The sequence below is a fragment of the Mirounga angustirostris genome, unplaced genomic scaffold (genome assembly GCF_029215605.1).
Source record: "Mirounga angustirostris isolate CCGP_5_RB_7025 unplaced genomic scaffold, mMirAng1.0.hap1 SCAF_1, whole genome shotgun sequence".
In the NCBI taxonomy this organism is placed as follows: Eukaryota; Metazoa; Chordata; class Mammalia; order Carnivora; family Phocidae; genus Mirounga; species Mirounga angustirostris.
The window spans coordinates 124,305,054-124,321,152 of NW_026991709.1; positions in this window are offsets into that span (position 1 = coordinate 124,305,054).

Genomic DNA, 16,099 nt, shown 5'->3' on the forward strand with positions numbered 1-16,099 from the left:
AAGTTTCATTGAGGTTTGATGAGATGGATGAACCATACAATATGTCAATAAAGTTAAGTATTACTCTAACCACATTCTTAAAGTTATTAAAAATGTCAAGAGCGGGGTGATTTATTTGCTCATTCTATGGAAATATTGCAAAGACAGTATGTATAAAAATGTGCAGGGCTTAAATGATAATGATTTATTTTTCTGGCTCCATCTCAAGCTTAGTGTCAGTGACTGTTTCTGATGTTGCCTGCCTCTTTGAGGTCTTTAGCCTTTTGACACCATTTGTAGTCCTTAAGAGCAATGGGAGATTGCAGTGCGGGCTGGAGGTTCAGGAGCTGATGCAAATTCATTCTCCAGCTGTCCCTGGTCTCTGGATGATGCCAAGTGGCCACCTGGGTGTGACCTTTCACATTTGACATCACTGCCCTAGAGTAATAGGTGCTTCAGCAAGGGGATGACAAAGCTCTGGCCCCGAGCTGAGATCTGAAAAATGTTCCTGCTCTGGGTCTCCCAGGAGAATTCTAAAGCACTAGCAAGTGGGGGCTCCGGAAAGAGTGGGAATTAGTGTTTTTTGCTCCGGGAATATGTGTTCACATTGGCAGCACAGCCTGACATGGAGTAAAGGCTCCCGGCAGGGCCGGCCTTGAGATTCTGTACCCTGGGCCTCAACCACAGCTTCTCCAGGGCACAGAGAGACTCTGAGCCTCAGGGTGCGTGCTTGTGTGTCTCAGACTGCACACTCCACGGGGCACGTCTGCACAAACAGCTCTGCCAGCCACAGCCAAGCACCCTGTACAGGGAAGCGCATGGTAAAAATGATCTTGATGCTTTGTAATAACTATGTGATTAAAACCGCGTGAAAAATGACAACAGTGAACACAAAAAAACAGCCCCGCAAGCTCATGCGCACCATCAGCAAAGCCTCTACCTTCGGCCCCCGCCCCAGCTGCTCATGGGTGCCCACGCTTTCTGGATATGCCCTCCAGACCCCTCGGCCAGGGGCTTTGTGTGGGAGAACCCTCCCTGCCCCTTCCTCCTGCTCTGCCTTCCCTACGACCAGCCCAGCGCGCTGTACCACTCTCAGCCTCTAGGGGGCACCAGAGCTTGCACATAACAAGGTGGAGGCTTCTTGAGACAAAAGAGGAGGATTTTGGCTGCCAATTTGTCTTAAGATTGTGTAAGGTCTGTCTTGAGGCAGTGGAGGCCATATACAGACCCGAATCGGGATGTGCATTGTTCTGGCTGGTCTGATGCTACTGGCTGGGCAGATGGTCGTCCACGCCCCAAGGTAATGGGGAGCCAGCTTCTGGTGCCTTTTGTATCTGCGATTCCAGCCCGTGGGGCCAGTGGTTGGGAGAAGGGGTCCCTGGCGTCAGCCTTTTTGAGACAGGAGGCTTCCTGTGCCCCTGCCCCACACTGCCTGCTTGCCCGGAGCCTCATGCATCGGAGAGACAGAAGGTGCCAGAGAAACAAGGCCAGTGAGGATGACAGGAGTTAAGGGAGGAAAGGCAAAAGGAAAGGGACAGCAAGAAAGAAAGAGAATTTCAGGATAGGGGCAAAATCAAGAATGAGATGGAGAAAAGCTAATGTATGGTGATTGTTCTAACCATTGTTATGGGTTTTGGAGCAAAACAATTTGTAGGAAGCAAACTTCCCCAAATGTGAGTACTTAATAAAGAAGAAAACAGAAGGATTGATAATGGGAATTAGGCTAATGAATAAACAAGCTGCTTAAAAAATGGGCTCCTTTCGCAGTCCGTTATTTTTAACTTAGTGGCAATTTGCATACTAGTTAATTTGCATATATTAAATACTGCTCCCCTTTTTCTCCTTCCTACCTCCTCCACTTCAGAATAACATTTCATTACGGTGCTGCTGGGCCCGAGGACTCGGAGGCTCTGGAGAGTTTATTAATTTATCCAACACATGCTGTGTACATTTTTATCACTTGCCGCACAGTGGACCCGGTATCTTTGAAGTCATTAACAACATGAGGGGTATTCTGCTCAAGGTATTCAAAAGAGAGCGAGCAAAGCCAGCCTACAAAAATGTTCCCCCAAACAGGGAAAGATCATGTTTGGTTTTTGTTCTTTCTAGGAAGACAAAAATGAGCAATGGATGACTCTCATCTGCATCAGAGAACCTCTGTTGTGTTTAACTCTTATTATTATTTTTTTGAATTTCAAATCGAAATGGAATGATTCTCAGTGGGGCACAGATTTCCGAAAGGAACTGGGCACCCATGACGTTCCTCCTGCTGCTGTCCACACCGGAAGGCGGAGGAGAGCTTGGGCCTTTGGGAGCCCCCACTACTGCTGATGGGAATAATGAACCAGGAGGTGAGGACCATGGGCCCTCCCCCACCCCGCCCCACCCTGGGTGCTCCCTGGACTGCACTTCCTCCCTATTGCCCTCTTCCAGGGAGTCCTCCCACCACTGCCCCTTTCCTTTCCCTTGCAGCTTCTGACTAAGTGGGAACTTCTAGCTCAAGCTTCTGGTTGCTTACTTAATTGCTCTGTAGTGCATCGTGGCACCTCCCATGGGACTAGAAGAAGGCCACCATGCCAACACGGGGACTTTTAAAAGGTGGCTAGGTCTGGCCCACTTGCCTTAATCCTATTGTTGTTTTCCCATGCCATCTTGTCAGTTTGCCTCTTAGCCCTTCTATTGTCCAGATGCTTAAGCTCAAGAGAAACCTGTGTATTTGCCAAAAGCTTATAGTTTTCCTCAGGTGCAAATGCAAACCAAAATATAATTAACTAACTAATTTATTCAATCATTCATTCATCAAATATTTATTGAATGCCTACTATGTGCCCCATATTCTAAGCAAAGGGGATACAAACATATAAATGATAAATGATACTAACCAAGAGTTATAAATGCTAAAGATTGATGGGATAGCAGGTGGCACAAGGGAGGGGGTGCCGCTTTAGCTAGGGTCATCAGGGACAGCCTCTCCAAAGAGGTGACAAAGGAGAACCCGAAGGAAACAGGATTTACTCAGGATATTAGTCTTGTGCACATCTCTGTGCTTGGCTTGGTCCTCCATGGGCTTGTGGCCTACTGACGTTATCCGTGGCTGGAATAACCTGCCAATCTCAATGTGTTTGCCATCACTTGACCCCGAGGTAGGGCCTGGTTTGGTGAAGCAGCAGCCCTTGGGACCCTCCCACCATTCAGGTGGCCTTCCATGTAGGTTCAGATCCTCTCTCCAGGAACAAACTCCTTGGGAAGAGGCAGTGGCCAAACGCATCAGGCAGCCTGGGTTTAAAGATGACTACGTTTGTGACTTTGGGTAAATTACATAATCTCCTTGTGCTTTAGTTTTCCAGTCTGCAAAGTGGGTACAATAAATGTAAAAGTCTGGCATATAATAGAGGCTCAATAAATGTTCCCGGGTTTTACTGACCAGAGTATAAGGAGCTAGATCATGCATGGGGAGTGTGGAGACATTTTATGTAGCATGCCAAACATGTACAGAATAGAAAATCTCCCTAGAGCAGTCTGTCAGTGCCTTATGCCTTGAGTTTCGGAACCAGACAGCCTTGGGTTTGAAACCCAGCTCCACTAACTCACTAACAATATTATCCTTGAGCAAGTTGCTTAATCTGATTATGACTCATTTTGCTCATTTATAATATGGGGATAATAATAATGTCTACCTTAAGGGCCTGTTATAAGCATTCATGAGACAGTATCCGTAAAGCATCTAACACATAAATGTTAGATGGTATATTTAATATTATTTCACTGTCCTGGTCTGTGGCAATAAACAGTTTGATTGTCTTGATGAACAAAAGAATGTTAAATTCTTCACATGTTGTATTGACTACCCACCCCAATTATTCTCAAACTAACTGCTACACTGCAGGTAATTTTCTCCACACCAATGCCTTTGCCCCAGTCTGAGCCACCATCTTTACTCCCAAGACAACTGTGGTGGCCCTCACTGGTCTCTCTGCTTCTACTCCTGCCCTGCTATAAGCCCTTCCTCACATAGCAGGCAGACAATCTATAGAATATATATTAGCTATCAGATGGTTTCCATTCACCCCTAAAATAAAATTCAAACTCCTTGCCTGGGCCTATAAGACTTTAATTGGCTTGTCCCTTGCTTATGTCTCCAACTTTAGCTGCCCTCACTTCCCTCCATGTCTGCTATAGTCCAGCCATACTGGTCTTCTTCTAATTTTTTAGGTCTTACCTTATCCATTTTCTCCTCAGAGAGGCTTTCTCTGAACACTTTGTCTAAGTATCAGCCCTCCCCTGTTATTCTCTGTCATAAGCCCTTCCTATTTCCCTCCTGACATTCTTTATGATGTACTTGTTTACTTGTTTGTCATGTATCTAGAGGCACCATAGGGCAAGGAGCATGTCTTCTTGTCTTGCCACTGAATCTCTAGAACCCAGCTGAGTGCTGGGCATGAAAGTTTTCTCAGGAAATTATTCATCAAATAAATGAGTCAGTCAGTTAATGAATGAAATGTAGGATACCTCTAGTTTGTTGGAAAAATTCTCTGTTCCTTTCTCAGGCTACCCCAATCAAGGGGTCCCCCTAAATGGAACTGCTAAATAGAAGTGAACACAGTCAGCTAATGTCAATACTGACTTTGTTAAACTAAGAAATGACAATGTCCAGAAAATGAATTGCTGGGTTCTTCTTCTCACACTTCATCACCCAACTCAGCTCTCATTGGTTGAGAATTTCAGTAATTGTGGGTGACTCAGGTGTGGCAAGTTGTAGAGATGTTCTGAATGATGGAGGGGATGTAGAGTCTGAGTTCAGAGCCATCCTTTGAGAGTGTTGGCTGTTATTCCCAACATTTGGGTTGGGAGCATGCTGCCCATAGACCATGTTTTCCCTTCTCCTTAAAAAACCAAACCAAGCCACAATATATCACTTAGTCTATATTACATGTATTAACTAATCAAATTCTCAAGACACTCCAAAGAAGGAAGCTGAGGCCCACGGAAGTTAGTGGTTAGGGAGTGGTCATGGAACCTGGGTTGGTGGGTGATGGAGTAGCCCGGGCTCCAGAGCCCTTACTCTCAGCCAACATTATGCTGTAGTGGTTACTATTAAAATTTAATGCAGCATTTCTTTAGGGAAAATTGATAATACCAAATGGAAGCCTGTATTGTGGTATATCTATGACTCTTTTATAAATGTCAGAATTTGGGCAAAAGTGAAGAAAAAAACTCTTTGGTGTATCACTGCAGAGACAAGTGCCTCAGCTGGGAGGAAGCTGCTCAGATACACTGGAAAACAGGGAGTGGGGATGGTTTTGTAGGAACCTGTACCAATCAGCCTCCATTCTCTTCCAGCCCTGGATCTGTAATAGTAGCATTAGCATCCTGAATTTAATTTCAGGGCCAGTGCTCTGCATTGCTCCTTTCTGTCTTTTCTAAAGACATTTTAATATTGCTAATCGATGCCCCGTGGAGTGACATTTTTCCCTGAGTGTTACTGCAAAGCAGACCTCTTGGAAGAATGAAATTCTACAACTAATTTTAAAATGGAAGTAGGATGAAGCCTGCTGGATTCTGATTTCTCAAATCAGAAAAGACCTGTAGCGGGGAGGGAACAGGCTGTAGCTGTGCAGACCTGAATTTAAATCCTGACTCTGCAACTTGCCAGCTATGTCGCCTTGAGCGGGGTACTTAACCCCGTGAGCCTCAGTTTCCTTCCATTTCCAAGGGACAAATTGACCTAACCAGGGGAGTATTGTGAGGATTGCATGTGATAATGTGTATCAAAAGCCCCAAGACAATGACATTCACAGAGTGGGGATTCCCCTCCCCTCTCAGATGTCATCTGGTTCACTTAGTTGCCCCCTTCTGATAAATCCTTACAAAGGAGACTCTTGTTTGGAGATAGCTTCAGGGAGGAGATTTGATGAACCCTCTTGGCCACCCATCCCACCATCATTAGCATCCCTAATTTTCTAGCCATCAGTAAAATACTGTGCTCAGTGGGGAGCCTCCTAGCTGAAAGGGACATGCAGGACTGGGGAGGGACTGGAGAGGGCCAGAGAGAAGACAAAAACTTTGGTTAAGAAAAAAAATGATAAAAAACCAAGAGGGGCACAAGAAGAAGAAGAAAGAGAAGGAGAAGAAGAAGGTGGGGGGAGAGGAAGAGGAAGAAGACCCCTGAGACAAACTGAAGATACCAAAACCATTCAGCCTGAACCTTTAAGCTTGACTTGAAGGATTTATTAACACTAGGGCACCAGTCAGGGGCCGGAAGGTGCAAGGAAGGGTGAACTAACTGTAAAGAGCTCTTGATGCAGGAGAGAGCTGGTCAACCCACTGCCACCTTGCTGATGGCCTACTCCCAGGCTAACTGCCTATGTTCTCATTGTGTCAGCTCAGAGCACTCATGTCCTGCCAGCCCACCCACATTACAGCTTCTCTTGATTGTGGGCCTGTTTCAGACTTGGTTCTGTGCCTCCTCCAGCCTTAGCTGGAAAATAGCAATTCTTAGGGTCCTCCTCCTAAAGTTGGACAAAAATCTGCTTCCTTTTAGCTTTTACCCACTAGCTCCAGCGCTGCCTCCAGGATTCGAATAATGAGAATACCCACTATCCCAAGTGAGAGTCTTTCAGATATTTAAAGACAGAGATAATCAGGCTAAACAGTTCCAGCACCTTCATTTGTGATTGATTGATTGATTGATTGATTTTTTTAAAGACTTTATTTATTTATTATTTGAGAGAGAGAGCATGAGAGAGAGCACATGAGAGGGGGGAGGGCCAGAGGGAGAAGCAGACTCCCTGCTGAGCAGGGAGCCCAATGCGGGACTGGATCCAGGAACTCCAGGATCATGACCTGAACCGAAGGCAGTCGCTTAACCAACTGAGCCACCCAGGCGCCCTTCATTTGTGATTTAATTAACATTGTGTCCAACATCTTTCCCCTGTTCTTCACCTCCCTGTGGCACTTTTTCAATTGGTCAGGGACCCTCTTAAGCACAGATCTTCAGGACCACTGGGAGAAGCAGACCAGAGCCAGTTCCCACCAAAACACTGCACTCTACATTCCTAGCAGTTTCCTTGGCCAGAGCCCCCACACTACTGTGAATATGAGCCTACATGCAAACTCAGACCCAAGGCCTTGTTCTTATGAGCTATTCCAAGGTATGTCTCCTCATCCTCTACTTGTGCACTTGAACCCTTGAATAGAACCCCAAGGTTTTAAAAATATCCATTGAAATTTTTCTTTTTTTGAGAGAGAGAGAGAGAGAGAGCTTGTTCATGCCCCTGCAAACGGGATAGGGTAGGGGTAGGGAAGGGAGCGGGGAGGGGCAGAGACAGAGAATCTTAAGTAGGCTCCACACCCATTGTGGATCCCGACTTTGCAACCCTGAGATCATGACCTGAACCAAAATCAAGAGTCAGAAGCTTAACCGACTGAGCCATCCAGGTGCCCCTTATTTTGTCAGGTTTGAACTGGTATGTCCATCTCTCCAGACTGCTTTTGGCTTCTGTGATTCCCTTCCTCAGCTTTTCCTCTCAGCCTTAAGCTGTGTAGATGGGATAGATTGGCTCTAGAGGCCAAAAATTTAATAATAGTTGATAAAAGTTTTGGATTGACTAAGACAGAGGTCAAAATTCTTCATCATATCATTCAGAGTATACTGTAGGATCACATCACACGTTAATCATCATCTCCGAATTTATTCAACCAGTTATAAATCCACTGAATGGTATTATCATGAGGTCCATATCTCTGTAATTTGTTCACAATGATATTATAGGAAACTCCATCAAAGACATCGTTAAAATCGATAGGCACTGTATCTACTGCATCCCTTTGATTCTTCCTTGTGGTCATCCCAACAACAAGCCTATCTCATGTGGCCTTAGTTTTAGTGAGTCTAAGTTGGTCCCAGGAAATGAATATGCTCCCCATCTTGGAGTTCACATTCCCTCTATTGCACAGTCTATCCTCCAAGTGTTTAATAGGGACAATCTTACTCCTTTAAAAATCAGAACTTGCCCTTCTTCCAAAGGCTATTAAAGAGATGAGAATGGGAGAAAGGAGACAGGGATTACACTTTGTAGAAATAATTTCGATTAGGCATTAAGAATAATTCCCTGGGAATTATTGGGAACTGATCAGCATATTGTTTTGTTAACAACTATCCGAGGTTCAAGAGATCTTCTGAGTGGTGCTACCTGAAATGCAACAGCTGGCTCGGGGGCAGTTTTGTGGGACACTCAAGTGGGATTTATGTGCTACAGGGATCCCCCCACTTTTCAAAAGTCCAGGTTATTCCACTTCGGGTTTTTTTTGTTTTTTTTTTTTTTTACTATTTTATTTATTTAAGAGAGAGAGCACAAGCAGGGAGGAGGGGCAGAGAGAGAGGGAGAAGCAGGCTCCCCTCTAAGGAGGGAGCCCGACACAGGGCTCGATCCCAGGACACTGGGATCATGACCTGAGCCGAAGGTAGATGTTGGGGACTATATCAGTGCCTCAGCATCAAGCCACCACAGCTTTGAACTGTGTCTGTGAGCATCTGTGCTTTAGCTCCATTTATTTTGTGCAACTGTGAACAAGATGTGTCTTAAGTATCAGGAAAACCTAAGAAAGGTTATTTTTTGGGTCTGGAAATGCTCAACAATTTTTCCATATAAATTAATGGTAATGACTTCTTCACTCTATGTATGCAATTTTGGTTTACTAGAGGTTTCGTAGGAGTGCTCTACTTTAGGATAGCACGGGAAACCTGTATTCCCTTTTTATGAGAAAATGTCGTACTATGTTTAAAAAGGGGAATCAGTGATTCCTCTATGCCTTCAGTACTGAGGAGGTAATTTTCATATTTTGGTACAGAAAATACATCTTTGGTTCTTTTTGGATCAGTCTGCCTCTTGTTGACAAACTAAGTAGGATGCAGAGACCCCAGGAAGAGAGTGAAGACAAGACTCTGCATCACTTCAACAGCAAGACATCTATACAGTTCTTGTCATTCTCCCATCTACACTCCTGTTTCACCCATCCATCCATCTGTCCATCCATCCATCCATCCATCCAACCAACATTCAGTAAATATTTACTATGCACAAGGCACTAATGAAACCAAAATTTTGCCCTTGAGGAGTATATGGTTTAGTATATGAGATAAACTGTATATAATTGATGATAAAAATGTTATTATAAGATCAGACAGAAATTGCTTCCAGTTAGATGGAACTGGGGAAGCATTCGAACCAAACTAAAAAAAGTTGGATAAGATTTAGATATATGGACATAGGAGATAAGGTTTTTCCGGGCAGAGGGAATAACCAAGGGCAAAGACATGAAGGAGGTGAACTGTGGAGACTGCGTGGGGCTTTGCAGGAGAATAGTTGGGGAGAAACTGGAAAGGAAGCCCGGGATAGTTGGTGGAGGGTAGAATTCCAGGTTAAGGAATCTGTACTTCTTCAGAAGGAAATGGGGAGCCATTGAGGATTTTGAGTATTGTAGTAAATGTAAATAGAACTGTGTTTCAGAAAATCACCTTATTTACCAGTGCCAAAAGTTGGAAGCAAGATGATAGAGCTCTGCCTCCAAGTCCTGCCCTCTGATTCTCCTGTGGTGGTCACTGCTAACACTGGTGGGAAGGAAGGTGGTGCCATTTAACCCTCAAGAAGAAAGGTAGGTGCAGTGGGTCTGTGAGTTCCAGTAAGATCCCCCTTTCAGGACTGCCATGTATCTGCTCATGCTGTGAGTGTGGGCAGCTGGTGGCTCACAGGTACATCCTTCTCTGAGAATTGACTTTGGCTGGAGAGAGCTGCCCCACCTCCAGGTTATTCTCTCTCCTTCCATGACTGATACAGAAAGTAACAAAATGCCTGGCCTCCTTGCCTCAATATGAAGGACAACTCTGAAGGAGTCTGCAGCTCCTGAGCCCCCTGCAGGATCACCCAAGGCCTCTCTGTTACCTACTGCACACTCTGACAAACCTCTTGCACACACATCTCCATCTCAGAGCGTTTTTCCAGGATCCAGACTGCGGGCAATGGGTCTTCCTCTTCCCAAGTTCCATCTGCTGTTGACCTATCCAGTGGATGGCTTGTTTCAGCAACATGTCATCTCTCTGGATAGGGACTGGGAGTGGGCAGTGCTGCTCCTATTCTGCAGAGATTCCTTCTATGAATACAGGGTTTTCTCTAGGTCTGGAAGGTCTCTGACCCTTCCCAGGCGGTGTTCCCCAAAATGTCTTCCATAGCATGTTTGTGGAGGTGCTTCTTATAAAAAGTGGTGGTCAAACAAGAACTCAGTATCCAGAGGTTAGAATTGTAGACAATGCCCAGATGTATTTGAGAATAAGGGCCTCTTTCTCAAAAACCATATCAGGGATTAAGGAATTGTTGCTCTGTGCCTTTGAGGGGCTCTGTGGGGCTTAAATACTCATTAGTGAAGGGCAAGACCAGTATTACTTGGGATGATGGTTTTGACACAGTGTTGAAAGCTCATGCAGCTCAGCATCCATGCAACATAAACGATGAGACAAGCTGGTGGAGATGGTGGAGACGTGGGAATCAGGCATATACCCATATAAAGGGGACTGCTGCTACGTGATTCCAGACAGACATTTCCATATGGGAGCGCCAGCCCCTGTGGTCAGATCTCAGTTTTTGCAAGAGGAACCAGACATATGTATTTTTTTTTTTAATTTAAGCTTCTTGAGTTTTAATTCAATTTTTAGAAAATACTGTGTTTGTGGAGCAAAACATATCTACAAGCTGGATGTGGCCTGAGGGCTGTGGTTGTCTGCCTGTTTTAAACCCCTGTACATGCTGGAAAGAGTGCCAGAGGCAAAAAAAAAAAAAAAAAGGTAAGCACATTTGTGTGTTCATTTTTAGAGGGGGCTCTGCCCAGTAGTGGTCGACGGTGGGGGCGGTGAGGGGGTGGTCAGGATGAGCTAGAGATAAGGGGGGCGGGCCACTGAGCCCATGCATGACTAGACAGCTGAAAACAAGCTTCCAATGTGTATTGGACTCTTGCCTTCGTGGGGATTGGGGGAAACTTCAGGTTTTAAAAAAGAAAAATCTTATTTGCAAATTTACTTATTCCTTAAATTCCTTCTTAAAACATTGCTTTATGTTATTTGATCTTCAAGAAATCCTTCAAGGATTCCCAGTTGTATGTGAGATAACAGTTGGCAGTTAAGTCCCTTCATATTAAGACTACACATGCGATTCATTCACTCATTCATTCAGGTGTGAATTCCTTTATTTGACACATACACAAATAATAATACAAATAATTATCAAATGCTGCATTGTGCAAGCCACGGTATGAGGTGCTTCCAGGAATAGTGCTATGGCTGCCTTACAAGAACTCCGTGGTCAGCTCAGCAGCATAGGCTGATTGCAATAGTTCACACGTACTGACCATCTACTAAGTGCCTGGTGCTATACTTAGTAGCTTTCTTGAACTATCTCTTTAATTCTCATGCCAACCTACTGAAGGGGCAACTGTTATTTCTGACTTCAGTTTAGGGCAAGAAATGGAAGCCGTTCTGTCTCTGTACTTGACCCAGGGTCAGAGAGTTCTAGGAGCTGGAGCTGGATTGGAGTTTAGTGGATACCTTCCCAACCATTACTCCATCTGGTGCCCTGTGGAGGGTCTTTGAGCACTACCCAGCCCTCCGGCACTCCTTACAGTTGCTCCCTGGGGTCCCACAGGGCCAGCTTCCATCGGGGCCCATCAGAGAAGAGGATCCTTAGACCTCAACAGGCCCTACAGAGGAAGAAACAGAAAGATGCAAAAAGGTTCATCCTCCTTATAGATGCAAAACTGTTCATCCTCTTTAGAGAGGAAAGGCAAAGGCAAATCACACTGAAATGCCACATTTTCCACATTTGATTAACAAAGATTCAAAAGCTTAATACTACTTAGTGTTGGCCAGGGTTCTCCTTTCGCACAGTATTGATGGGAAAGACAATGGGGAAAGCCGTTTTAAGTGCAGTTTGGCTATATGTGTGTAACTACATGTTTAAGTGCACATACCTTTTGATCCAGAAAAATCCCCTGAAGCTATGCACACACATACATCCCTACAAGTATATATACTATATAAATACCAGCACAAACGCATGTACACATGCATATAAGGGTGTGGCATTTTCAGAAACAGCAAATTATAATTGATCTTCGGCAGTGAAGAGTTAGGTAAATAAATAATGCAAACTAGGGAAACTGCTGCTTATCACTGGGAACTAAAACCCAAGCCCTCCCCAGGCCTGCAAGGGCTGCCATGATCTCGTCTCTACTTCCCTCATCAACCTCACTCACTGCCACTCTTTCCCTCCACTGCTCCAGCCACAGGGGGGCTCCTCCCTGCTCCTCATGCAGATCAAGGCCATGCCATCTTCGGGAACTTTGCTTTTGTTCTTGTTCTTCTTGGAAGGTTCTTTCCTCAGATATTCACATGACTCCCTCCCTCACTTCATTTGTGTCTCTGTCCAAATATCACCCCTTAGTAGGCAAAATCCAATACGGCTCCAATGACCCCTCCTCCTGGTGTTTGCACCCTGTGTGATCCCTTCGCTCGGAGTGTGCGCTGGACCTCGTGACTTGCTATTAAGGAATAGAACATAACAAAAATGAGGGATGCCCCTTCTGGATTGATTATAAAACACTGTGATTTCCATCTTGCTGACTCTGTCCCTCCCTCTCTGGCTCTTCTCTCTTGCTCACTGTGATGAAGCCAGCTGCCAATTTGTGAGCCGCCCTGCGGAGAGGCCCCTGTGACAAGGAACTCAGAGAAAGTCCAACAAGCAGCCCGTGAGGAACTGAGGCCTTAGAGGACGGCCTGTGGGACACTAATTCTTGCCAACAACCATGTGAGTTTGGAAGCAGATCCTTCCCTGTTTGAGCCGTCAGGTGACTGAAGCCCTGGCTCACACCTTGACTACAGCCTGTAAGAGACCCCGAGGCAGAGGATGCCGCTCAGCTGCTTCTGGACGCCTGTCCTGTTGAAACCCTGAGTTAATAAATATTGTGGCTAAACCCGCGAAGTTTTAGAATAATGTGTTACACAGCCATAGATAACTGATACAGAACCCCTCAGAAAAGTCTTCCATGACTATGCAGTCTAAACCAGCAACGTCCTTTGTTGTATGGTGTTCCCTTAACCTGAGTTGTTTTTCCTCACGGCATGTGTCTTTTGGACATCTTACATTTTATTTATTTATTTATTTATTTATTTATTTATTTATTTATTTATTAAAGAGTTTATTTATTTATTCATGAGAGACAGAGGGAGAGAGAGGCAGAGGGAGAAGCAGGCTCCCAAGGAGCAGAGAGCCCGATGCGGGACTCGATCCCAGGACCCTGGGATCATGACCTGAGCTGAAGGCAGACGCTTAACCATCTGAGCCACCCAGGCGCCCTGGACATCTTACATTTTATTGGTTTGTTTGTATATTTTTTTCTCTCTGCTAGGATACAGAGAAATCTCATGAGGACAAAACCTTTGTTCTGTCTACTGTTGTGTTCACGAGTGCCTAGAGCAGTGCTTGACCTTAGGTGGGTGTTCGCACTCAATGGGTATTTGTGAGTGCAGGAATAATGCAACTCATGAAGAGAATGAGCCATTCTTGCACATCCCAACATGGGAGAGTCTTCCAGGATACAACCTAATGGGGCGGGGGCAAATTGTGATTCAATCTACATAGAGCACGATTTCCTTTTCATATCTAAAAGTTTGTATATCCATCAAAAAAATTCAAAAGGATACATATCCAAATGTTAGTGTTTTTCTCTAAAAGATGAAATGATGAGGCTATACTGTCTTCTTAAACATTTCTATAATTTTTAAATAATTTACAATGATTATTCTGGGATCGTAAAAAACTGAAGACAGTTTGTACAATTTGTAAGGCCAACCATTTGCTTTTCAATGTCCTTGTGTAGCCTCTAGGTGAAGCTCAGGGGAGGCAGCCGGCCATGGCTCCGGATCCAGCAGTCGGACAGCTCCCCCTTCCAGTGGCCAGAAACCCCTCTCCCTGTGCCTTCCCCAGTCAGACTACTGTCTCTGGGCAGCACCCAGGAAGAGCTCATCTCTCTCCCACATGACAGACTGTCAGAAATCCAGCATGTTTTCTGTGAATATTTCTTGGCAATAATTACAGAATAGGAAATAAGAGGTTGAAAAGAAATAAAAAGATAGTACAGCAAAAATAACTCTTTTTGCAGTTCAGCCTTGAGGGGATAAAGCCTCTGAGGGGCTGATGGGTGGAGCAAGGGCTCTCATCCTCCGCTCCACTTGGGGGAGAAGTTCTCATGCGTGTGCTAAGGTTGGGTTTTGGCGAAGGCTCCGGTGAGAACTCTGGACACACAGACCCGTTTGTCCTTGTCTCTGCTGAGTGTGTCTGTGCAAGAAGGTGCCTGGAGCTGTTCCATCGAAAGCTTCAGGGTTCCCTATGGATTCAAAGCCAGCGTGGGAGAGGGAGGTGGACGGCAGCCTTGACAGCATTCCCTACACAACTTGGTTTGGGCGTAGTTTCTCATCAACCACCATGCAGTCAACTCTCTGGCCTCACCCTGCCCCCGCCTTATCCTCTGTGCTCTTATGGTTGCTGTGTGCATTGAATGGGATGGAAGCTAAGCCTCTGAGAGTAGGGCCTCTGGTTTTCTTTTCTTTTCTTTCTTTTTTTAAGGATTTTATTTATTTATTTGACAGAGAGAGATAGCAAGAGCAGGAACCCAAGCAGGGGGAGCGGGAGAGGGAGAAGCAGGCTTCCCACGGAGCAGGGAGCCCAATGTGGGGCTCGATCCCAGGACCCTGGGATCATGACCTGAGCCGAAGGCAGACGCTTAATGACTGAGCCACCCAGGCACCCTGGGCCTCTGGTTTTCTGTCCTCTGTGAAGTCTTCTGGGACAGCCAGGTAGGTGCTAACGTGGGGTGGCTGAGTGAACAAGCGGCCACACTCACATCGGTGTGTGTCCTTTCCAGAGTGTGCTCAAGTGTAGTCTGATCACTGCAGAGTACAGCAAGATTGTAGACACATTCTTTCTGCGTTCCATACTTCGGTGAATGTGACCTGAAATTACAGGAGACTGCTCTTAGGCAACCAACTTGAACAATGGAACCTGAGCAAGCCAGAAGGGCCCACAGTGATTCCCCCCACCCCCAGGCTGAATGCAAACAGGCCCATTAGGTGACCCACCTCAAAATATCCATAAGCTGACCAAGGGGTTACTTACACATGGACACAAGTACCAAAAAGAAAAATTCCACAAATTCCCATACTTCCTCACTCCACCCTATACCTATAGCCCTCACCACCGCCTCCTGGCAGACAGTCTCTCCTTTGCTGTCCTGCCCGCTGCCCTCTTGCGGCATATTCGATAAACTTCTATCTCCTTTGTTCTGCCTTGGGTGAATTCTTTCACTGCCTGGCCATTGCTTCCACCCAATCAGGTTGCCTCGCATTTGGTGGTCCCTTCCCACAAAAATTACATTTTTTAGGCAGTTAATCAGTTATATAACTTAGTCCTCTTGTTCCCCAACCTTTTCTCCTTTGTTTAAAGGAACTGTCAGATGTCTTTCTTTAAATGTTGCTTTCATTATGGAATATTTCAAAGGTACAGTATTTTGAATATATCAAACATAAATGCTCATGGACCTGTATCTCTCGAATACAACAAATATCTGTTTTGTCACAGTTATTTCACTTTTTTTGAGAAATAAAATGTATAAATAAATTCGAAGCCTCCTTTATTTTTCATTCTTTGCTCTTCATCTCTTTATCTCAAGAGATAAATAATATTGTTAAATTGGTGTGTATCTTTCCTATCCATGTTTTATGTTTTATTACGTATGTATATCTATAAAAGTAAAGTGTCCATATCTAATGTATCAGATCTTATTGTCTGATGATTCCATAACTCAGAAGGAGGTGTTCAATATTGATTCTGAGAAACTGAATCTATTCATTTTGATTGCTGTGTTCTCTGAGTGTCATGATATGTCCACTCCCCAGCAACTGTGTAGGGCATTGCTCATTTCTCCATTTTCATACCATCCCTGAGTTTTATCAGACTTTTAAAAATGATCAACCTGATAAATATGAAATGATATCTCATTTTAATTTGCATTTTTCTCA